Raw genomic sequence first — 25032 nt, 5'->3', positions numbered from 1 at the left:
TATTAATAAATCTAGCATTTATTAATAATTTTAATAAAAAAATATATGGAACTTAAAATTATACAAACCAACTAGAGCTTGAGATTAATGGGGAGAAAGATCACCTTAGTGATAATAAATAATAATAGTTAATAGTTTTATAATAATAATTAAAATTTTTATATACCCTGACTTTATAACCTTGTATTACAGATGAACATTAATTGAGGAATCATGTTTTGTATGCAATACTGAACGATGATCGTCCACTGCTCTACGAACTTGAAAATAATACAAATTATTTTATGAATTCAATTCACTTCCATAAAACGAGATTTCAGGAACACGCAAAAGAAACTTATATATGATAGGAACAAAAATATATTCATAAGAATAACAGGAAAAAATTAATAAATAAATAAGCTCTAATAAATGTAAATTGGGCTATGACACACGAACACAGACAAACAAATAAATATCAATAAATATCAATATATATTCAATATATGAAATATTTAAAACACACGTCTGTCCCAATATGTTCATATAGCATAAATTTCACTCTCAATTCATAGTGATACATCACCTTCATAGATTTATGTTTCCCTGGTAGGATGTTATGAGTTCCGTTGGAGCTACGAGACCAGTACAAAAAATTTAACTTTCGAAGCTGGCATTTCTTTTTCTATAAATGATAATGGCACTTAGTTTCGTCCCTCCACTTCGAATCAATTTTGACTAAAATTAACTGAAAAAAAACATATGTCGGTGTAATTCTTATTATTTGAAAAACTAATAATTGAGGGTAGTTGAAATTATCAGGTGTCAGCCGCATAACCATCTGCGTAGCCACTTGTGTAAGTGTAGTCACAACAATGTTGGTCTACAATCAAGAATAAAGTCATTGATGACGTCAGTTATGCTGGCGTCACACTTTTTAAAAACCACGGCCTGGACCCTTTTTTTTTTTTTTTTGATGAGGCAGGGAAACTCTTTTTACGAGCCGTCTCACCGGCCTTGGTGGGGCCGGAGAGGATGTGTGAGACTCGACCTGGGCAGGTCCCTACTCACTAAAACCACTGCGAAAGCCATCGGCCGCTATGTTGGTGCACCCCGGATCTGTCAGCGACAGGGCACACCAGCGACTGGCCAGTCCTGGCAAAGACCGGACTTACTCCCTCGGAGAAAGGGGATGATCCCGGCAATTAGGACCGCCCCGACGACGCCGGGCTTTCACAGGAGCCGGGTTACCAGCCCGACCCCAGCCCGGAGTGCAGGGGCGTTATTGGAGGAGGCGTTGATATCGCCCCCGGCGCGCCCCCGTCCGTCGTCTGCGGAGGGAGGGTGCATCAGCCGCAACCTCCCGTTCCCGCTCAGATGCCTCCTTCGTGGACATAACCGTCTTACAGAAGGAGGACACTGCCATCCAGGACCTGTCACTCTCAAGCATCTTCTCCGCGACACTCGAAAGCGACAAGCCCACTCCGCCGAGCGCCGCCACAAGGTCTTGGCGCTGCGCAGCCCATCTCGGGCACACCTCGAGGGTGTGCTGGGCTGAGTCCACCGCAGCGCCGCACTCATGGCAGCCTCCTCCCGGCTCTCTCCTGGCCACCCGACACAAGTAGTCACCGAAACAGCCGTGCCCGGTGAAAACCTGCGTCAGACGGAAAGTAAGGGGTTTGCGTTTCCGCCTCATCCAACGCTCTAGGACCGGACGGAGCGCAGCCGTTGAACGTTTACCGTACGGCTGGCCCGCCAGGTCCTCCCCCCACTCCCGCATAAGGCGCGATTCCCCCTGGCGGCGAACCGCCCGGATCTCCTCTGACGAATGGTTCTTTTCGAGAGCCCTCCTACCCGAGACGTAAGAGAACACCTCGGCGAGAACCGACGCCACAAGATCCCAGGGCGGATCGCCAGCAAGAGCCGTCGCTGCGGCCCAGGAGACCGTACTGTACCCCCTAATCACCCTCACCGCGGGTGCCCTTTGCGCCGAGCGCAGTAAGGCCTTGACCCCGCGGCTCATCGGTCGATCAGCCCAAACGGGAGCACCGTACGTGGCTATACTCCGACAGACCCCAGAGTATAGCCGCCTGCAAGCTGCGCTGGGTCCTCCGAGGTTCGGGAGGAATTTCCCCAGCGCACCTGCCGTCCTCATGACCTTCGGCCCCAACTCCCTGAAATGGGGCACGAAGGTCCACCCTCCGTCAAGGGTGAGCCCCAGATATTTCATGGTCGGGCTCACCCTGACCCTCCCTCCTCCTATGAGAAGGGTGGCACCCGGCGAGGGTCCTTTCCGCCCAGTCCCGCGGAAGAGGAGGGCTTCGGTCTTGTCGATTCTGACCCGAAGCCCCAACCTCTCTATGCGGCTGACCACGAGATCAGTACCGACCTCGGCCAGCCGCACGGCCTGGACCCTACTCCGACATACGTGTATTTGAAAAACATTGATTAATTATAATCTAAATCAATTTATATTATATTAATTAATTAAATATTTTATTATTTATTTTCTGATTAGAAAACATGTATATGAATGATTTCATTTTCATCTCGTCTATCAATTGATCATGGTTGCAAAGGAACCAACCAGAACTTCGAAGATTGGTCACGTTTGTTTCATAGTACGGGAACCATGACTTCATAAGTCTGAAGGAGTAGTACAATATTTTTCAAGATTGCTGTGAAAAGTAAAACTTTATTGACCTTACTACAGTTACGTATAAATACATAGTAGGGGCTCACGTGTTTGATAGCGTTGCATACTAGGAGAACAAACTTAAGTATTCTGATTTGTATACAATACTGATACGACCACCCACTGCTCTTAGTTTTCAAGATATGTATGTAAGGCAGACTTTTAAGATTGAAAAAAAAAAAATTTTTACATTAGCTTTCAGTAAGTCAGTAAGGAAACTTCACTTGTCTGTCTCGATGTTTTAGGCTAAATTAGTCTCGTGTATTTCACATACAGGAGACAGGAATTCATAATAGTCAAGTGCAATCTATGACGAGTTTACTGAGAACAGTGTATTAGACATAGGTATGCACATGCATACGTAATAAGTTGCAATAAATAAGCGTCGTTAACAATTACACATTTTCAAACCCCATATAAACAAATAAAATAGAAACAATAAAATATTCTCTTGTTTTTTATGTTCCTATATTAAATTCAAAATGAACAGAAGCTCCAAACTTAATTACAATCCTAACAGTCTTCTTTCTGTTTAGTTGAAAGTTATGTGTATATTTTGATCAATTCACTTTTAATTTTTATTTTTTTATTTCTTTTTCTTTTTATCATACATATTTTTTTTATGTAAAAGTGGTTTTTTGTTGATTTATTTTTGGAGTAAAAACTTCTTTTTCTTTTCTTTCTTTATTCATGAGAATACCTGGTACTTCATATTATGAAATATATGTGACCTCTACAAGTTCTTACTTAAAGTATAAAAAAACATCACGAAGAACTTGTAGAGGTCACATGGATTTCATAAAATGAAGTTCCAGGTATTCTCATGAATAGCAGCATATGCTAAAGCAATATGCTACGATCTGCTATGAGGATGCTACCAAAACAAACAGAGCTTTGAAAACACGATAAGTATAACATATGTACATATAAGTATTTTCAGAGCTTTAGTAGTGGAAAAAATCATAAAATGATGATCAAACTGACACCAAGCTTGACACAATTGCCCTTTATGCAATCTGATTTTAGATATCTTGGTTTGATTTAATTTTGAATACGGGAATTCCTGTCTTCATGATAGCCGACACTAAAATATATTTTCGCGTTAGTTCGTGCATGCATGTTTGCCACAAGAAGGAATAACGCCAGTCGCGATTATCTCATTGGATGGGAAACAGGGAAATAGAAGTCTTCATCACATATTTCGTAGCAAAAGCGCATTTATAAGAACTACACAGTTTTATGTTCTCCTGATAAGATGTTTTGAGTTACGTAATAGTCTCTAGTCTAGAAAGAAGAACATAAATTAAGAGATTATAGTTTAGAAAAATGTTAAATCTAATCACATATCCCTTTGAAATGCATATTTGTATATTTATTCCACTTCTCTTATTTTGGTAGTATCCTCGTAGCAAATTGTATCGTAGTATTCTGTGGCTTTATGAACACCTGGTACTTCATATTACGAAATAAACGTGACTTGAAACTACGTTTCACATTTTGTTTTTAAATTTTAACTTGTTTTAAAAGGAACGTGCATCATCCAGCAAAAAGTAAATATGGATAAAGAAAGACAGGTGGTTTTATAAAGATAAAAACCGAATCCTATTTAGGTGTTAAATATTTTCATACTTTATGTATGATTAAAAAAATTACAAATTAACAAATTTATCAACGTCGGACAAGTTTTGAGTTATATTTGGAAAGAGTAGTTTTTAAGCCGTGAATATTAATTGAGTGAAAGAATTTGGATTGAAGACTCGAAATACAATGCAAAATATAAATGATTAAATAGTTGATTTTATTTTGAAATTATTTTATTACAAAATTTTCTGCTACTGACATCATTAACTTGTTTGAAATGACTTTCAGAAACCAAAAACCAAAAACGCTTTCAAAACCATATCAAAATTTTAATATATTAAATTATTTGAATTTTTTTTTTTTTCTTTACAACATGGGGCCAATTACTCAATAAAGTAATTATAGAGTCTATACTAGGAAAAGCATTAAGTCGCTCTCGTGGCGTCACGACGCTGTCATGGCAATCTCGAAGCCAATATTCACGTTTAGTTCATAATAAGACGTGTTTATCAGATCCATTTCGGAGATCTACAAAAATTTGCGAATACAACCTATAGCTAGTATTTTGAGACTGTTTAATATTTAGGAATTTAGTACAATATTTAGTATTACAATATATTGTAATATTTATATTTAGTATTATAATATTTATTATTATTTATTTATTACATTTATGTGCAATATGAACTAAAACACCTCCAGACATTCTGTGTTAACTGATACCGCGATGTAGAAACGTGACTTGTTTTACGATTACTTTAACAGACTACCTTTAGTAAGGAGCACCATGTAGTTTTATAAAGGTAAAGTACTATGGTATCAATTGATACGAGGACGCTTCGAAATCTAAGAATTCATAAGAATATGTACTCGTACAACTTCAATGTACACTTCATATCATTAAAATTTACACATTGTCAAACTCCTTAAACCGAAATAAAAGAAATAATAGAATATCCTTGTTCTGTTTATGTTCCGATAGTAAATTCAGTGGGAACTCAGAGTCACCAGACAGAATAACTATTGAAACAAGCTTCTTTCTGCTTTAGTTGAAAGTAATCTGTGTATGTATATTTCAAACAATTCACTTTTTCTACGTATAACCCTTTTGATTTATTTTTATTATTTATCATTCATATACATGTTTTGTTATATATAAAAGTATATTTATAGTTTTTAAAATTTTAAAAATATATATTTTTTCTTTGTTTTATTCGTTTCATAAGAAAAAAAAACTACGAAGAAACAAACTTTATTTCATAAAATGAAGTTCTAGGTATTCATAATCTTAAGGCACAATGCTACGAGAGTGGTACGAGAATACTACGAAAACAAAGAGAACATATATATAAGTATATTCACATATGTATTTTTCCAGTTGTGAAGAAATATAAAATTATGACCACACTGAAACCACCACGCTTGGTACAATTGCCCTTTATGCCATGTGATATCGCTTTTAAGAAGCTTTTCATGCGATTGCTTCAACGTATAAATGAATATAATTTTGTTGAAATAAAACAACCCCTCTTCCCGCCACCGATTTCTAATACCACAAGTAATTCGAAACTTATAATAGCTGCAAATTGACAAGACTGCACATCCTTTTAGTTGTCATTTGTTGGATTAAGATCTACTTAGAAAACTTTGTTAAACAATATTATAGTGAAAATATCCTTAAAATTTTTAAAGAATTATTTAGTAAGTATTTAAAGATTTAAAACGATCATTTTATTTATAGAAAGAAGCCAATGTGAAGTCTCGTGGTAAACGGTTTATTTAACGTTTTAAACCAACTCCCCAGTCACCAAATAAAGAAGTAACTAATTATATAAGGTGGCAACCGGAGGTTCCAGGAAAACTACGAAACTTACTTATATGTATATTATAATAAAAATTACATATTAAAACTTATAACCTATACCTAAGACTACATGATTGCCCCGATGTTAGGATAGCAATCCCATTCCATAGCTTGTTTGGTATCAGGAATCTTCTGGTTCACACGGCTTGGTGTTCGTTCCGCGGAGTCAGCGGCGTTACTTGTTACATGATATCTTATCCATACAACGATGTTGCCCCGGCGATGTTCATTTATTTTATAATATGTAGCGCGTACGTAACAAACTTCACGTAGTTTGTTGTGCAAACGAAACAAGCAAGCAAACAAACAAACAAGCCACAGTCAGTCACGTTTATCTCAGCGGATGGGAAACCAGGAAATCATAAGACACGAGTATTTCGTAGCAAAAGCACACTATAGAACTAACTACACAGTTTTATGTTCTCCTGGTAAGATGTTTCGAGTTAGGTAACAGAACGTAACAGTCACGTTGTTCATAACACTGTCAACCAGGAGAACATAAATTGAGAGGCAATGGTTCAGAAAACTTTCTTTGAATTTTTTGTTTCTTTTTCTCGAAAATTTGAATTTTCTTGTTTGAATTTATTTTTTTTATGAAATTACTATGCAATGGAGTATTTATTAAGTTTTATGACAAATACGATGTTAGACTGATACATAGTACAAGTAGAGATAATTGTAAATATTTGTTTTTTTTTCTTTTAATTATGACCTCAATCTTCTAGGGGCAGATGGAGGCAGACATTCCATAGCAGTGAGAGTCAGCTGATTGTGACTAGCGTATCGCTGTGAATCACTACATTTTAAAAGCAATAGGATGAAAAATCGATAAAGCCAGTCAGCACAAGCTCACAGAAACATAATAATGACCGACCCACAAACATAAGTTTAATGTGTAATAAATACATATGAATGAAAAGTTAGTGAGTTAGTTAGTGAGTTGCGGCAGTGTTATGAAATTAATCAATAAATCAAAATCAGCTTTGTGAAGGAGATCCATCGACTTTTCTTTTCTAGATTGATTAATTATTTTTATTGAGAATCATCTCTGCATTAAACAGACAGTTTGAAAATTACATTGAAATTTTTCTGGATTAATTCTTTTTGTAGACAGTATGGTCCGATTGGTTATTTTTGTATAAAATTCCTTTCTGATCAAGGTTTACAAAATAAAAAAAAAATACCTTGAGAAAAAAAAAATGCTCGTCGTGAATCGTCTATGAATGTGAATGCAAGATATTATTAGGTACTCACGTTTATTTTAGTAATAAGGGCACTAGTAAAGTCACTAAAGGAAAAGAGTACTACTACGCTTCAAATATTTTGTAGAGATATTAGGTATGTCGGATCGCCGAGCCCATTAGGGTCTTGTGAACCACTCATATTGCAATCCAATGACTAAAACTTCAATACACTTTGTAATAACTTTATTTCACTTGTCACTATTTGATTAACACCACGAAAGTAATTTACTGTTATAGATTAGCAATTACGAATTTGAGCCACGTGGATTGGCGAGTGTGCGTCCAACACCGTGTCCAAGTGAACACTGCCCTTACAATGTGACTGCTCCCATTTATATACCTTGGTGACTGCTACGACGTTGGCGCCACTCGCAACCCCACTCGACAACCTAACTGACGTTAGCGTCGGCTCTTTGCAAAATAAATTGAGTTTCTTTTTAAAATTACATTTATAATATTTGTCAACTAAAAATAAACAGAAACATAAAAAAAAGGAATACACTTAAATATAGACTTAAAATAAATAGAATCAGAGGAACAAATAATTTTCTTAAAATAAGGTGGTTGAACGACATATTGTAAATGTGTCGATAAAAATTAATTGAGCGTCTTCTTTCTTTTTAAATTCAGGTTCATGATTTTTATCAGCTAAATATCACATAAATAAACGAACACATTTAAATATAAACAAAAGAAATATAATCAAATAATTTTCTTAAAATGAGGTAGTTATATGATATTTTCTTGATACGCCGTCATGTATAATATTAATATATAAGTATATATGTATGTAAATGTGTACGTATTTATAATTTATATTTATAATCAGGCTTTTTTAGACAAAGCTGAAAAAATTCTCTCGGTGCTTTGGAATTCTGAGACTCTGAGATGACTCTAAATTAATTTTAAGAATTTATGATCTCCTATCCTTTTTTTCTACAAAACTTGAAATCTTTCAAGGTATAAGATAAAGGAGTGCCTCTGTGGGGTCGATCGTCTAAATAACCTACCCTAATCTACAATCATGTAATAAAGTTATGAAATACATATTATATATATGCTTCTTATGTTAGCTTATTAAAAGTTTCTTTTGTTTTTTATGTTTTTAAAGAAAAATCATTTTGCTAAAAAAAAAATGCAACACTTAAAATTACCCAAAAAAATTAAACAACGGGCAAACATAAGCATGAGATTAAAGCGGAGAAAGATCACCTTGATAGTTTTATATACCCTGACCTTATAACCTTGTATTACAGATGAACATTAATTCAGGAATCATGTTTTGTATGCAATACTGAACGACGATCGTCCACTGCTCTACGAACTTGAAAATAATGCAAATTATTTTATGAAAGCAAAATTCACTTCCATAATGCAAGATTTCAGGAACACGCAAAAGAAACTTATATATCACAAGAACAAAATTATATTCATAAGAATAACGGGAAAAAATAAATAAATAAATAAGCTCTTATTAATGTAAATTAGGCCATGACACACGAACACACACAAACAAATAAATATCAATATATATTGATATGAAATATTTAAAACACACGTCCGTCCCAATATGTTCATATAGCACAAATTTCACTCTCAATTCATAGTGAAACATCACCTTCATAGATTTATGTTTCCCTGGTACGATGTTATGAGTTGCGGTACGAGACCAGTAAAAAAAAATTACTTTCGAAGCGGGCATTTCTTTTTCTATAAATGATAAGGCACTAAGTTCGTACAGGCACTTTCTTCGTCTCTCTACTTCGAAATATACACTTAATCAATTTTGACTAAAATTTACTGAAAAAAAAACATATATAACGGCGTAGTTCTTATTATTCAAAAAACTAATAATTGTCGGTAGTTGAAATAATCAGGTGTTAGCCGCATAACCACCTGCGTAGCCACCTGTGTAAGTGTAGACACAACAATGTTGGTCTACAATTAAGAATAAAGTCATTGATGACGTCAGTTATGCTGGCGTCACTCTTTTTAAAAACCACGGCCTGGACCGTACTTCGACATATACTCTTATGTATTTTTTGATTAGAAAACATGTATATGATTTCATTTTCATCTCGTCTGTCAATTGATCATGGTTGCTTGCTACAAAGGAATCACCAGAACTTCGAAAATTGGTCAAGTTTGTTTCATAGTGCGGGAACCAGGACTTCATAAGTCTGAAGGAGTTGTACAATATGTTTCATGATTGCTGTGAAAAGTAAAACTTTATTGACCTGACTACAGTTACGTATAAATACATAATATGGGACTCACGATTTTGATAACGTTGCATACTAGGAGAACAGACTTAAGTATTCTGATTTGTATACAATACTGATACGACTACCCACTGCTCTTAGTTTTCAAGATATGTATGTAAGGCAGACTTTTAAGATTGACAAAATACATTGTTACAAAATGTATGTCTAAGAAAATCTCAGAAGAAAAAAAACTGTTTTTTACATTAGTTTTCAGTAAGCCTGATACAATTGCCCTTTATGCTCTCTGATTTTAGATATCTTAGTTTGATTTAATTTTGAAAACGGGAATTCCTTTCTTCATGATAGCCGACACTAAAATATAGTTTCGCCTTAGTTCGTGCATGCATGTTTGTCACAACGGCTGCACTATTAACCCTTTGAAATGCATATTTGTATGTTTATCGTAGAACCAATTCTCTGGGTTTTCGTAGCATCCCCGTAGCAAATTGTGTAATAGTATTCTGTAGCTTTATGAACACCTGGTACTTCATAATACGCAATAAACGTGACTTGAAACTACGGTTCACAATTTGTTTTTAAATTTAAACTTATTTTTTAAAGGAACGTGCATTATCCAGTAAAAAGTAAATAAAAGTAAAGATAGACAGGTAGTTTTATAAAGTAAAGGCAGAGATAAAAAACCATCTCTTATTTACTCATTAAATATTTCATACTTCGTGTATGATTAACAAATAAAAATAAAAATTAAATCCATACTATATACTATATACTATTATACTATATACTATTTTACTATATACTAATATTTTATCATTATTATTATTGCTGTTGTTATTATTATTATTATTATTATTATTATTATTATATTATAAATGTAACTCTGTCTGTCTGTCTGTTACGCTTTCACGCCTAAACCAGTGAACCGATTTTGATGAAATTTGGTATTTATCGCAAAAAATGGGGGAATGGGTAAAAAGAGGGGATGACTGTTCGTATGGAAAATCGTCATTTTTGAAGATATAACAGTGAAACTTTGTATTTAGACACTTTATTAGGAATGAAAGAACATAGACTACTTTTTATAGCGAAAATTGGGGTAAAAACAGGTGATGAATGTTCGTATGGAAAATTGTCATTTTTAGAAATATAACAGTGAAACTATGTATTTAGACACCGCTTGTGTCACTCTTAGTCTATCCCCTCACCCCAGACCCGTCCGGTATGGTAGTACCTGCCGGTAAAGCCCTGGGGATCACTGGAGCACTCAAGCCCCCCACCACGACAAGTTGACAGCCCCCGGGGGATCGTCGAATTAACCTACCCTAATCTACAATCATGTAATAAAGTGATGAAATACACATGTATTTCATCACTTAATATTTTTCAACCCGACCCCAAAAAAAAAATATATAAATTTAATAAAACTCATCTGTCCCATATCGGTTTTTTTTCAATCTATAGTGTAAAATCACCCGCAAAGATCTATGTTCTCCTGGTCAGGTGATATGAGTAGCGTTGGAGCTACGAGAAATAAAAAAAAATCTTTTTAACTTGCAAAGCTGGGAAATAACGATATTATTTTTAGACAAATGCCTTTAGTTTGTGAAGTCTATTTCGAGTCTCCACTTTCTTAACTACTAGATTTGGGAATAACTCCTTTTTGCTGATTCGCCTGAAACTAACCGAAAAAATCTATCGCTTTGATGAACATTAATTAATAAATAAATTATTATTATTTTTCTGATTTATTTATTTAGAATAACAATAAAATATATTTTTTTAATTCTGTTTTTCTGTCTCTTATACATTTAATTAATCATTATTGTTTTGGATTAATTTTCTCGTTCTTTTTAAAACAAAACAAAACATAGCTCAAGTCAGGTTTATTTCATAATATAATGTACCAGGTATTCATAAAGCTCCAGAGTACTGTGCTACGATTTGATACGAGATTTTTATGTAAAATAAAAAAAAGTATATTGATCTCACTACAGATTAATGTATCATAGTATGGGAGTCACGTTCTTGATAGCGTTGCATACTAGAAGATCAAATTTAAGTATTCTGGTTTAATTATTAGGACGGCCCACTGTGGCTAATGTTCAATATAAATAAAGGAGGCTTTTAAGGTATACATAATATGTGGTTACAAAATGTATTCCTAAGAAGATTAAAAAACTTTTTTTTTTACATTTTCTTTCAATAATCGGAACAAGAAAAATGATTTAACTTATAGTCTTCTACACGGAATTATAATTGTAAGATATTGAAAATCTTCATAAAAGAAAATGATGTGTTTAAAGTTAAACATTTTTCTTCTTGTAATTTAAGGTTTTAGGAATTTTAATAGCGTACAAATAGTTTTAAAGAAACAAACTATAATTTAATGACATTAGCATTTGAAAGTGCTGAGAAATCCTAATGAACAAGAGGAAACAAACAAGTAAGTAAAAGTTAAATACAATGGAAGTAAGTAAGGAAGGAGTAATATATACATATAATATATAAAAAAAATATATATAAATAATTCCATGTAAAGTTTCCTACAGAAACCTGGCTTATGGCCATGATTTCAAAATACTCATCTCAACAAGTCATCTCTAACAGTCCAGTCACAACTAACTAATTCTCAGTTAAGAACATTTGACTGTATAGAAAAACAGGTATTTATAAAAATCAAGTATTGTTTCTCACACTTTCGTAGCAAACAAATAAATAATATACATTTATAAAAAATTTGATAATGTAAAATAATTTAAAATGTCCTTCCGACGTAAACTGACTAAAAATAGACGTGTGGCACTCGGAGACTGCCGCGGTAAAGCTATTGCATAGCATTTTATCAACTTATGCAATTATAATTATATTTTTATTTTATATATGCAGTATTTTTTTCTTTGTTCTTTTTTTATTTGGAGATGCCGTCACTTGTGCTATCTATTTCAATAAAATCGTAATAAAATAATATAATGATACGTGTCAGTGACGAGTGCTCATTGCTCGGATGTGTATTCTTTAGTGTGATGCCACTACTGTATTTATATCACAAGCTTCTCGTCAGCAAGTCTAATAACACGTGATGTCACGTAATTATTTTTTTATAATTTTAACACCATATATATATGTCGGCGCAACGACATTTAAAAAAACATTATAAAGGGTAGTTGTTTCATATGTATAGTTGTTTCATATGTATTTCACTTTAGAGGGTAGATGTGACATAAACAATGTCAAGGCGTTAGTAATAACTTTAACAAAATTATTTGTTTGATAGATCGTCGTACTATTTGTATTGAAGGAAAGTAAATGGCAATTCGTATCGTGATTTGTAATATGTAAAGATAAGTTATTTTGTGAGTTTTAGTAAAACACAAACTTAAACAGTAACCATTTTGTAATCAATGTTATTCAATTATGATTTCTTTAAATTTTAAATGGCAATATAAAGTTTAGTTGGTTTAATAATTGATTACGAAAACTTTTGTAATGATTACTGTTTATTTGAATTACTACGAATAATCTTTGTAAGTTATTATTTAAAATTAAGAGTAAATGTAATGACTCCACGAAAACCATTTATATTCGGAGACATCTGTGGCGAGGACACAGTGGTGTGAGAGCTATCCAGGAGAAATTACTAAGTGTTAGTTAAAGTTGAAAATAAAGTGGTGTGAGTAAGTGAGAGTGCTTTATTGGTGAAAATGGATAACCTGATAGGTGGAAATAGTGTTATGTGACGATAACATCGCTGACGTCACAGCTCCTAATAATCAACTTGGACATGGCTCTTCGACATCAGAAGTGGGATAACCTACTTCTACTCGTCCATCTGACAATACTGGAGGCTCTGTTGCAGTGGTAAATACCGAATTATTATTATTTTTTTTTCACAAATGCTAAAAGTGATAAAGCGTATGTCGATCGTATTCCTGGTCAACCAGAAGCCAAAATTAAAATTACTGATACCTGCCATCATATGACCGGGACATGAATGTTGGAATCAGAGAATGGTGTCAACATATTACAACTGCAATGGAAACCTATAACTTTACTGATTACGAAATCAGAATGAAGGTCCGGAGTCTACTCAGAGGACGCACAAAGTTATGGGTTGACAATTGGTTAATATTTACAACAACGTGATCGGAATTGCGGGATGTTTTGATTACGACTTTTTCACATCGAACCAGAGACTGGATACTCGCGGGACATCGTTCGTTTTAAAGAACATAACTATGATAATACTAAGGATATTACGCAATTTTTGTCACAAGCGTGGGTTCTATGGCGACGTATAAGAAAGGCAGTGATTGTTGTATAGGGGATGAACGACTGCGAATCGAATTACTAAATGTTAGAGCGTCATCAATACCCGAATTGATTTCTGTGGCATCGCCGATACGATACGTGAAACGGTCTCACCCTAATACATTGATTACATTACAAGGAACTATAAAACGAACAAATTTAGTACGATATTTGAAAGGTCTGAGACGATTTACAGTAGTGTCGCTATCAACATTAACAACAGTATGCGTTATAAATGATCTTCGAATAGAGATTCAGTTTCATATTGTACCTGACTGTTAAATATGTTCAGATGTTTTAAGTGGAATGAATTTGATTGAAAACACGAATTTTAGTGTGATAATAAACTCGCATGGTGCAATTTTTCTTCACCAACCTGCTATACGTCATGTGATGTCTAGGAGTGATAAATTTAATAATTTAAATTGCGACCTAACTGAACAAGATCTAATAAATAGATTAATAATTCTGCTCAACAAATATGAAAATCACCGAAGTACTACAAATATGCTTAAAAGATAACGATAGATATGTAGAACGTAGACCATATCGATTAAGTCCTGTAAGGAGGGAAACAGTTCGTTCAATTATTAAGGAATTACTTGAACATAAAATTATTCGAGAAAGAAACAGCACCAACAGAGCTGTATACAGATGATAGTAGCATTGGATACGGAGCAGTTCTAGCTCAGATCGTTAATGGGCGCCGTCATCCAGTAGTATATATCAGTCAAAAAAAAATAACTACTGACGCGGAGAGCCGGTACCACTCTTATGAGCTCGAGACTCTGGCAGTAGTACGGGCAACAAAACATTTTCGACACTATTTATACGGTCGAAAGTTTAAAATTGTAATGCTTTGAAAGCATCCAAACATAAAAAGGATTTACTTCCGTGAATTCATAGATGTAGAAACCCATCTAATGAAATATCTGTCAATATAATAGGCAAAGACATGGAATGGTTACAAATAGAACAAAGACTCGATGATTTACTTCGTCCTTTAATAAGATAGCATGAGCAGCGACCACGCAGCCGCAAACTATACACTAAGAGAAGGTGTCCTAAAGAAAATTTTAACAGATTCTGTGCTTGGCCAACATGAAGTCATTGTCGTTCCTATCATCATTTCAGGGGAGTATAGTAAATTCATTTAAATGAAACTAATATTTTTCGGATATACGCGTGCTTTATTTTTGTTAAAATTACAGGCTCCCGACGTTTCGGTTACTTTTCAGCAACCGTGATCACGGGCAGACGAGATTTAATAAATTCATTTCACACCGCATTACATCACCCAGGATGGGAGAGAACTCTTCAAAAATTAAGACATATGTTTTTGATAAAATGAGTACTTTAATCAGAAGATTTGTTGAAAATTTTATAATTTGCAGAACATCAAAAACTCGTCAGGTAGCAACAAGTACGACTTCATCCAATCCAGAAACCCACGGCAGCATTTCAAGTAGTACATATGGACATTACCTGGAAATTAGGAACTAGGAGTAGTGAAGGATCAGTCTTGCAGCCTTGAAACGATTAGTACATCTTTTTGAAACACCAGTTCAGATCATGGTTGATGGAGGTCGAGAGTTTCTGGGTGAATTCAAAGTTTATTGTAACCGCTTTGGGAGCAACATACATTCAATCGCACCAGGAATAAGCCGAGCTAAAGGACAGCTTGAAAGTATCATGAGCACTTTAAAAAATGCCCTAACTATTATAAAAATTACACTACCGAAAACTGGCAGACTGCTCTTGAAGCATTGCAACTCTCGTTTAATTGCACGCCTCATAGAGTTACTGGAGTTGCACCTCTAACTCTTCTCACTCGTCGGCAGCTTTGTGTGCCATCGGAACTATTAAGGTTAATTGATTTTGAGAATGAATTTATAAATTTTGATGTATTGGAGGAATATGTGCAACAGAAAATGTTGGCTTCGGCGGAATATGATAAACAGAGTTTTGAAAAAAGTAAGGGTAAGCTACGTTCATTTAAAAGAGTTGACTATGCACTAATCAAAACTAATCCTTGTAAACAAACTTCTTTGGATCTGAAAAATACTGAACCATACGAAATATACAAAATATTGGAACATGATGGTTACATGCTAAAACGTGTAACCGGTAGAGACCGGCCGCGTAAGTTAGCTCATGATCAATTACGTCCAGCACCAAATCCAGCAGCAGCAGGAACCGTGTCGGCGGATCAGATTGATGATCCTCCACATTACGACAGTCCATTAAATGTTGAAGCTTCTGAAAATTTAGAAGTTGAATCCAATGAACGATCAATAAACTTGGTCCAACATTCATTGCTTAGTAAAGTATCAATTTATTGACAATTGTCTTTATCAAAAGATCTCTCAAGTTGAGGAACTTGACATGAGGTCAATAAAAAAAAAAAAAAAAAAAAAATTTTAGAACCTGTACTAAAATATTACCTTTCTTCAAATCTTTTAGAGCCTCTGTGGACCACGGACAAAAGTCCTAGACCACAGCATCGACCTACCTCAATCCCTTAGAGCCCCTGTGGACCACGGCGTACGAGACCGCCCAGACCACAGCAACATCATAAAATCAATATCCTCTGTGGACCACGGACAAAAGTCCCAGACCACAGCATCGACCTACCTCAATCCCTTAGAGCCCCTGTGGACCACGGCGTACAAGACCGCCCAGACCACAGCAACATCATAAAATCAATATCCTCTGTGGACCACGGCGTACGAGACCGCCCAGACCACAGCATCGACCTACCTCAATCCCTTAGAGCCCCTGTGGACCACGGCGTACGAGACCGCCCAGACCACAGCAACATCATAAAATCAATATCCTCTGTGGACCACGGACAAAAGTCCCAGACCACAGCAACATCATAAAATCAATATCCTCTGTGGACCACGGCGTACGAGACCGCCCAGACCACAGCATCGACCTACCTCAATCCCTTAGAGCCCCTGTGGACCACGGCGTACGAGACCGCCCAGACCACAGCAACATCATAAAATCAATATCCTCTGTGGACCACGGCGTACGAGACCGCCCAGACCACAGCATCGACCTACCTCAATCCCTTAGAGCCCCTGTGGACCACGGCGTACAAGACCGCCCAGACCACAGCAACAAACCCACTTCAATAAAAGTAAGCAAAGATGCGTGGAGCATTTTGCATTAAAAAAAAAAAAAAAAAAAAAAAAAAACACAAACACATGTTCAGAGAATCCAAGTGATCTCTTTAATACAGCGTATGTTGATACGTTGATATATCACAACAAAGTAAAACTGGTGCAGGGCACGCACCAGGCCGCAGAATGGCCGTGTCGGCGCAACGACATTTAAAAAAACATTATAAAGGGTAGTTGTTTCATATGTATAGTTGTTTCATATGTATTTCACTTTAGAGGGTAGATGTGACATAAACAATGTCAAGGCGTTAGTAATAACTTTAACAAAATTATTTGTTTGATAGATCGTCGTACTATTTGTATTGAAGGAAAGTAAATGGCAATTCGTATCGTGATTTGTAATATGTAAAGATAAGTTATTTTGTGAGTTTTAGTAAAACACAAACTTAAACAGTAACCATTTTGTAATCAATGTTATTCAATTATGATTTCTTTAAATTTTAAATGGCAATATAAAGTTTAGTTGGTTTAATAATTGATTACGAAAACTTTTGTAATGATTACTGTTTATTTGAATTACTACGAATAATCTTTGTAAGTTATTATTTAAAATTAAGAGTAAATGTAATGACTCCACGAAAACCATTTATATTCGGAGACATCTGTGGCGAGGACACAGTGGTGTGAGAGCTATCCAGGAGAAATTACTAAGTGTTAGTTAAAGTTGAAAATAAAGTGGTGTGAGTAAGTGAGAGTGCTTTATTGGTGAAAATGGATAACCTGATAGGTGGAAATAGTGTTATGTGACGATAACATCGCTGACGTCACAGCTCCTAATAATCAACTTGGACATGGCTCTTCGACATATATGTACATATACATACACGATAAGGTCTAACTAGTTGCGGGCTTGAACTTACTCGTGGACGAAGACAAAAAGCACCTAGCGTTGTGTGTGAAAGAGATAGAATCAGTCGTGAGCAGTTAGCAGCTAGTTAGCCCTCATAGTGTAGTCGCACGCACACATACACCGTGCCGAAGATTGCCAAACTGAAACGACGTTCGATGTTAGGAGTTAGAAATTTTCGCTACGGAATTTCTGAATTCGGTCTCCGCGCTCAAGGCCCGCGATAGAAGCTATGCAATAAAAGGTTTAAAAGGTCTTGTACACTAGAATTTAAAAAAAGACCAGGAATTCTTAAGAGTTAAGTACAATCCATGAAGAGATTGTTACAAAATTGCTAGGAAGAGTATATTTCCCCTTTTTTGATAAAAAAATATATTTCATTGTAACATAAAAATATAATGAAATCTTAAAAAACAATCAATTCGTTAGATAAATAAATTTTTGAAATAGGCATTCTACATAAATATTGGGTTACAAACCATATATACATACATACATTCTCATATAGTACTTTTAACTTAGTTAATGAAGACTTCTTGGTAAATCACTTGTTTATTTCCAACTTCACAAAGTAATGCCCAATTACATCCAAAAAGGCTCTTTATATAATCTCTCCTCCCCTCTCCTCTCCTCTCCTCACCACACCTCTCCTCACCTCTCCTCACCACACCTCTCCCCTCCTCGATACATCACACCACTCCACACCTCGCCCGCCGCCAACTCGCCTCTTAGTCAATACAGCTCCTCTTATTTTTTGTTACAAATTATAACTGGCTATTGGATAATAATAATATTTAATTTTACCAGACAAACGTTTCATTATATACTTTTGTTGTTTGACGAATACCTTAACGAATACCATATCCCTAAACATAACGATAATTTTTAAGAATGTGCCCTCATATCTTAGAATTTACAAATTAAAAATGCCTATGTAACATATCCCTGAATGTTAAGTTACAATATATTTATTGCCTATTAATGTTTTTTAAGTCTGTGGATTTTTTCGATATTTAGAAAGAATATTTTCTACATAATTTGATAATGTTTTTAGAAAATATTCTAAAGTTTTCGCTACGTCGAAAACTTCCTATATTAAATGAATCTTGATGGAAATAACATTGTGTTTTACCTAGTGTATTATATACTCCATTGAAGAGCATTTTATTTAACATATCTTTGGTTTAATTATGTTTTAATTTATATCATGTAGCGAGACATTTGAAAAATTTTCTTAATTTAAATATGGAAATTTAATGTTTAAATAAAATGAAACTAGTAAATTGTTGTTTGTGTTACGAAAAGGTATAATAATGTTGTTAATCTACTTCACATATTATATCATATTATTATCGTATGCTTTTGAAAAACTTCTATTTAAAAAAAAAACAATCCATTGACGATAAAAAATGTATATTATGGATATGGACATGGAGCTTATGAGCTTGTTGCATGTTAAGGTCCGTCAATAATTTTCTCACAACTGGAAGCGTATCCCTAAGATGAACTAGAGAATTTCGAATCCCTAGTTTATCACTAGAAAGGAAACGGGACATAACAGAGTTAAATATAAATGAGAATATGACTGAAATCATACCGATATAGGTTAACCCGAAAGAAATCATGAAAAGAGATACATAGACTTATGGACGACAGATGTGTCAGTTGAGGTAGAACCTCTGAAGTAATTCTTATTAGTTATGAATGATTTTTTGTTTAATCGCATTTAAGTTAGTTGTAATTTGATAATAATTAATAATTACCTACAATTTTTTTATGACAAATATAATTCATATCAATACACACGATGTAACTCACAAGCACTACATTTTTTAGTAATCAAGATTGCTTAATGCGCTCGGGAATTGCGAGTTGGCTGAGTTGCGAGACTTGGTTTGCTGATAAAAAATTTGGTTTTTCATGGCATTGCGTTTTCATGCTAATGCCAAGTCAATCTATTTATTTAAACATAAAATATTTTTAATTTTAATGTGGTCACTATGAGATATGGTTAGATAGTTAATAACGTTATAACTTAAGACAGAAGGCCCTTTAAGAGGGGACCGAAAAGATCAACCGACTTGGTATTACGTACATCATCCAAAATTTTACAATGAAAGAACAGTGTTGCGGGACTTGTTTTTTTTTTAACTTTTGTTATCGATGGCATCTCATTTATTTTTGTGGAAAACCTCCTTTTCTTCTTTTTTTCCAGTATGATCTACTTCTCTAACACTCGTGCTATCAACGAATTTTCTGAGAGCCCACTCTCTGACTTATGATTCGAGCTACACGTGTATATTTATAGATTACCTTGAAAAGTGGACAGAAAATTTAAAATAGTTTAGTTTTTCCCTGAGTTATTCACTAAACACAAATTGTATTCAAAATTTTGAAGCTTCTATATAAACTAGAAGCGCCTTACAGTTTTGATGATGGGTCAGCCAGTGAATGAAAAAATTTAACAAAACTAAGAACTTTGTCTAGTTGTAATGCTTGAGCTACTTTTTTCTTGCTTACCAGAAACATAGGCGTCAAGTTTAATGCGAAATGTACTTATAGGTCGAAAATGGCCCGAAATAATTTGAGAAAAGTGTAATACGGCCATGCCGCTTTTTTATTTTTGCTTGACTTGGCGGTTCACTATCGTACCAACAGGTTAATTTCACAATTCATTTTTCAGACAATATTGACTTTTATCTATAGTAACAAAATTGTTTTAAATCCAATTACCACTTCAATAAGCAAATATATATGTACAAAATTTCTAATTAATTAATGTCGGTCAGGTATGCGTGTTCATATTGTATCATATCTCAAGTCTATCCTACGACGATCCCTATGTACACTACGGGGTTCTGAAACCTTCGCACAAATCGGTAGATTTAAAATTCTCTCTTTATATAAAAGAAATTTATGTAATGTATGATTAATTACATACCCACATACATACCCACATGATCACACAGTTTTTAGTCATTGACACAGCCACATAGTCGGATAGTATTATTAATGAAGCACACAGTTACATTTTCCATAACCATGACATTAGAAAATCATAAAGTCTTGGTCGTTGACAGACTCTTACGCATCGGTGATATCTGTTGTTATTTTAATAAAACATAAGTGGATTTAATATGGTTACTATGACAACCGACATAAAACCTAATTTTATGACGGTGACGTGTTAATAGAATGAAGATCCAAATCTACCGTACAATCGGATATGATATTATTCGGTAATTTAATGGACCGAATGATTCGTTGTGAATTTGCAATGCGAATGTAAGACACTCCGTCTCTGCTTAATACATCGGTGCCTATAACTACCGGAGTATTCAAAAACTGAGTATTCAAAATATTATTCAAAATCACGCAACAGTGGAATGCACGCATGTAGTTTGCATGAAAAATGCTTAGCTAAATCAGAGCTAATTAACGAGATGTATGAACCGATATCCATTAATACATCTGTCGGGATGCCACCTAGTACCGCCGTAATTACGTCACGATTATTAATGTCAGTTACGACTTCTCGACAAAAATTTACGTTACCCGAGTTCGATCGTCCTTAAGCAAAACAGTTCGGTTCACTATGACCGACTTTTTTACAGAAATGACAAGCTACGGATTTAAATTGAAACGAATTTGTCCTTGAGGGTTGAGGCAAGTTTCGTGACTTAATTTTATTAATGTCAGGTTTAAGCCGTTTATTACTGCATGATGCACTCATGTGTCCCCATTTATTATACTCACAGCATTTAATATTTATTTATTTATATATTTATATACCAAGAGAAGAAATAGTTACATAATTAATTATAAAAGAAATGTGATGCACGAAGGATAACTTATCTGTTAAAAGAGACCTCTACGAGAAACCCTTTTCATAAAGGAAACTACATAAAAAAAGGTGGTGTGCATAGGTACAATAAAAAGAGGGAAGGAAATAAAAATATAGAAATTTATACATAGATAAGTATACAAAAAAAAGGTATTTTAATAGAAAATTTTGATATTATACATACATAGATATATACATAAATATACACATAATTATAAATATATACGTAAATATTAAAATTAATATATTGTTGACGAACTAAATCTACCCCCATCCCCCGCCACCGATTTCTCCCACCATAGACAATCGAGACTATAATAATGGCTGCAAAGTGACGAGACCTCATTACATCAGTTGTCATCAGTTGGATCAAGAGGTGCAACGAAACTTTGTAAAATGGTATAAGTGAAAAAGTGTTAAATTACTAAATCAATATTTAAAGTGATATAAAGTGATAAAACAATTATTTTGTTAAAAGAATTATTAGTTCGTTAAAATCAGAAGTGGGATTCGAAGGCGTAATCTACCCTCCTGGCCGATAAAAAAAAAAAATACACACCCACTTAAAAGAATAAATATGTCGGCAAAACCGAATGGAGGACAACAACGGCGTAGGGCTGAAAGCCCTCCTCAGTCAAACGTTATAAGCCAACAGTTGGAAACAATTCTGAATCGTCTGACGGCATTGGAGCAACAATTGACATCTGTGGAGCACGGGCCAATGTCGCTGCGTGCTTCAACACTGGAGACGAGCTTTGAGACGGGGGACGTGCGGCGCGATTTGCGCGAGGTACCCGCACCTACCGAGAGACCACTACTGTCTCCGGGTTCCACGGCGGCCACAGAGGTTGCTGAGAAGTTTTTAGAAGCGATAACCTCCTTAACCACGGTGAGACCAACCCAGTACTATGTCTCTAATTTTGACCCTAATGTGCATGACGTGTTATCGTGGTGTGACGAAATGGAACAGGCTCGTTTACGTTATAAGTGGGACGACGTAGAATATTTAGCGCGTGAAGCCAACTGTCCTAAGGGTGATGCCCATGTTTTACTCTCTGAATGGCCCAGCAGCGATAGATCCTGGTTAAATTTCAAGGAAGAACTAATATCGTTATGCCCGAAACATATAGACGTAGCTTATATTTTATTTGAAGTCATGTGTACTAATAGTGATGATTATCCAACTTATGCGGAGTACTCACTAAGGGCACTATTGCAGTTAAAGAAAGTGAGAGGTTTAAGTGATGAATTACTAGTTGCAATAGTGTTGCGTGGAATTAAGGATCCCCAAATTCGTGCCACAGCCATTAATTCGAAATTACAACCATCTAAGCTAGTAGATTTTTTATCGGTTTATATAAAATCAGATAACCCGTTTAAAAAACCGTTTCAACGAAATAACAATGTTAAAAAGCGGTCCTCAAATGTTATTAGATGCTATGAGTGTAATAGAAGGGGACACGTGAGTGCATTATGCCGTAATAAAAGGGCTAAAACTGACTTTAATAAAACTAAACAACAACACTTGTCTCAACCCTCAAGGACAAATTCATTTCAATTAAAATCCGTAGTTTGTGATTTTTGTAAGAAAATCGGTCATAATGAATCAAACTGTTTTGCTAAAGAACGATCGAACTCGGGTAACGTAAATTTTTGCCGAGAAGTCGTAGCTGATATTAAAAATCGTGACGTTACTACGGCGGTACTAAGTGGCATCCCGACAGATGTATTGATAGACACTGACTCATATATCTTGTTGATAAGCTCCGATTTAGTTTAACATTTTTCAGGCAAACTACATCCCTGCATCCAACTGTTACGTGGTTTTGGTGGCGCGGAAATAAAATCCACTACCTTTATTACCCTACACATAGAATTCCGCGATATAACATTGGAGGTTGATTTTTATATTGTACCGAGTACGTTTTTGAATACTCCGGTAATTATAGGCACCGATGTGTTAAACAGAGATGGAGTCTCATACTTTCGCACTTCGAATTCACAAAGAATTATTCGATCCACTGACATACCGATTAATATTATATTCGATTGTAAGGTAGATTTGGATATTCATTCTGTTAACACGTCACTGCGTGAAAATGATAAAATTTTGTTACTTAACGTTATTAATAAATACAAACAATATCTTTTAAGTGGAACAGCGACAACGACAGTTAAGACCGGGGGAATGCACATACGATTAAACAGTGACATACCTGTTTGTTACCGACCATATAAAATGTCATATAACGAAAAATTACGAGTTCGAAATATTATTAAAGATCTATTAGACAAAAAAATTATTCAAAAATCTCATTCGGATTATGCTAGTCCGGTGTTATTAGTTAAAAAGAAAGATGGATCGGATCGGATGGTGGTTGACTACAGAGCGTTGAACAAGTTGACGATTAAGGAACGGTTTCCACTCCCGCTGATCAACGATCACGTAGACCGACTTGGAGACGGCAAGTTGTTCACTGTCTGCGATATGACAACCGGATTCCATCAAATAAAACTCCATAAGAAATCTATAGAGAAGACAGCCTTTGTGACGCCGGAAGGCCACTACGAATACCTGAAAATGCCGTATGGCTTGGCGAATGCGCCAGTTGTATATCAACGTATAATGACGGAAACCCTAAAAACATACATAGAGTCCGGATTGGTACTGGTGTACATTGATGACGTAATTTTGAAGCATTATGACATCAATGAAGGTTTAAAATTACTCGATTCCGTTCTAAAGACGCTCACCGATGCTGGCTTTTCGGTGAATATTCGAAAGTATACATTTTTAACTCCAGAAGTTGAATATCTTGGTAGAATCATTGGCAATGGTCAGGTAAGGCCAAGCGAGAATAAAATAAAAGCGTTGGTTCAATCACCACAGCCACAGAACGTCAAACAGCTTAGACAATTTTTAGGCTTAGCGGGCTATTTCCGTCGATATATATGTGGTTACTCTTATAAAACAGCCTGCATTGCTGCACTAACTCGCAAGAATACTAAATTTAATTGGGGAATTCAACAAGAAAAAGCAAGGCAGGAAATAATTAAAATTTTAACGAGTGAACCGATTTTAAAAATTTTCGATCCGCAGTTAGAAACTGAACTTCATACAGACGCTAGTTCTCAAGGCTATGGAGCGGTTCTACTACAGGTGGATCTCGAGATGTGTAAACGCGTCATTGCTTATTACAGCAGAGTCGCAGTAGGAGCAGAACCAAAGAACCACTCTTATGAGCTGGAAACCCTTG

At 35.1% G+C, this 25032-nt stretch overlaps 1 pseudogene; it reads left to right on the top strand.

Annotated features, from left to right (window-relative positions):
• Nucleotides 1-17582, top strand: part of LOC133320610 (uncharacterized) — a 53343-nt pseudogene extending 35761 nt beyond the window's left edge.
• The last annotated feature ends 7450 nt before the right edge of the window (nucleotides 17583-25032 follow it).

This window comes from Danaus plexippus, unplaced genomic scaffold, assembly GCF_018135715.1.
Source record: "Danaus plexippus unplaced genomic scaffold, MEX_DaPlex mxdp_39, whole genome shotgun sequence".
Taxonomy (NCBI): Eukaryota; Metazoa; Arthropoda; class Insecta; order Lepidoptera; family Nymphalidae; genus Danaus; species Danaus plexippus.
This window is presented reverse-complemented; position numbering and strand designations above follow the sequence as displayed.